The sequence below is a fragment of the Wolffia australiana genome, chromosome 10 (genome assembly GCF_029677425.1).
Source record: "Wolffia australiana isolate 7733 chromosome 10, ASM2967742v1".
Classification (NCBI taxonomy): domain Eukaryota; kingdom Viridiplantae; phylum Streptophyta; class Magnoliopsida; order Alismatales; family Araceae; genus Wolffia; species Wolffia australiana.
The window spans coordinates 14,472,374-14,474,401 of record NC_135844.1 but is presented as its reverse complement, the minus strand read 5'-3'; the positions used below and the strand labels follow the sequence as shown (position 1 = coordinate 14,474,401).

Sequence of the window (2,028 nt, the reverse complement as noted above, 5' to 3'; positions counted from 1 at the left end):
AAGCGCCATTTTTGCCACAAAAATTGAAATGATCATAACTCCTCCAATTTTAATCCAAATTTGATGATCTTGGATGTTTTGGAAATCTTGTGATGTCTACTTTCATGCTCTGATACAAATTGAAAGAAATCTGATATCTAACTTGGTCAAAAACTTGACTTAAGCGGAAGCGTTCTATGATTCTCTTATGAGTTCTAGGGGTTTGAAACTTTTTCTTGAACCTCAAACTCAACTGGATTACAATCATCTATTCATAGTATGATTGTATGAAACACATTTCCATCATAAAGCAAATAAATAACATACCATTGCCATTGGTAATGATGAAATGGTTGAAGTTGATCCAAGAAGCTTTCCTCTTGAAGAAGATGATGGACTTTTGAGCCTCCCTTGTGTTTGGCCTCTACCGGTATCCACACGATCTTCCCTTGGAGGTGAGTTCACTGGTGCTCTCACAGATCCTTCTCTTTGACCCCTCCTTGTTCTCCTTTGCATGCTCTTTGGAATTCTTCCAATTCCAAGTGAGTAGGAGAGGAAGGGGAAGAGAAAGATGAGAGAGAGAACCAAATTCGACCTGGAGTTGGTTGCTTGTGCCCAGGGCCCACATTTCCTTAAATAGGGCTCTCCACATGTCCTTTGGCATTAATTTCCATTATGCCATCAATTAATTATAACTTCACCTCATAAGATCTTATGTGTGTGACCCTATAGGTTCACTTATCATTCTAGTTTAATGACTCTAATAGTTGATGATCATCCAATCAACTTTACCAGTCAATTAAATTCATAACTCACTTATAATTTAATTGACCTTGACCAATTTAACCTAATTGGTTAGTTGAGTCTCCTGCCATGCCATAAGGACAAGCTTCACTTGCATTGGCTTAGAAGACAAATGAATTTCATCCATGCATTTTGCTTCATGAAAACCTTTCTGTTATCAATACCATATCAATATAGTCCTTCATTCATTAATGATCTCATGATTGATATCTGGGATATGGTGGTTCAGTCAAATCCCAATCATATGAATCAATTTTAATATGATTGCATAAGAGATCTCCAATGAATCACATCATTGGAATCTCCTTTATTACTCTGGCCAGAGATTCACTGCAATCTATTAGTGAGACCATAACTTCTATTCATCGGTTGAATGATTCCTAATCGGCTATTCAATTACCTCCATGATACTCTAGAAGTGCCCAATCATATTTATACCGGGCCTCTAAATAGAAGCCTTTGTCAACATGATCAAAGCACAACTTTCGCATCACAAGATATCTTTGATACCTTAGGTCAAAGGACCATTGATACTATGACAACATGAATCTTCCTGGTTGACTTAGATGTTTAACCATCCAGGTGATTCATACGGATCAATACAGTGAACTTCTTCTTACCAAGAAGCACCTGACATCCATCATTAGTGTCATCACACAAATGGCTATTGGGAACGGCCATTATCATCATCCAAGTGATCATGAAAGATGTCACCACTCTTTCCGGAATATCTAGTGTCCCTTACTAGACTTCCTTCGAATGGGATTGTTTAGGTTAATGTCCTTTGAGTCTAGTGATCCCTAAATTATGAACTCTTCATAATTCACTCAAACATATGGACATTACCTGGGACTTCATTAATCATATATGTACAATATAGAAATAATGAAAACAAGAGTCTCGATAGAATTAACTATAAACTCAAGAATGTACTTTGATTGGCTCTTTAGGCCACCAATTCTTACATCTGATTGGCTCCAATCTCCTGCAAGTCAATTTCTGCAACTCTCTCCAGAATATCGAAAACCTCATCCTGGTATGCGGTGTAAAACGTTCCACCCGTAGCGAGATTTACTTTGTTTTTCATAAAATCAGAGAGAGATTCATAAAATATTTGGGCTAGTTGACATTGCTCAATGCCATGGTGAGGACATTTCCTCAACAAATCATTGAATCTCTCCCATGACTCACTAAAGGCTTCTCCGTCATGAGGATGGAAATTGTGAATTTCTCTTCTATAAAAAT

At 37.3% G+C, this 2,028-nt stretch overlaps 1 non-coding gene across 1 annotated transcript; it reads left to right on the top strand.

Annotated features, from left to right (window-relative positions):
- The first annotated feature begins 1,919 nt into the window (after positions 1–1,919).
- On the top strand, positions 1,920–2,028 carry LOC144708997 (small nucleolar RNA R71). Its single transcript, XR_013582941.1, has one exon. It is a non-coding gene; the product is annotated as a small nucleolar RNA R71 (small nucleolar RNA).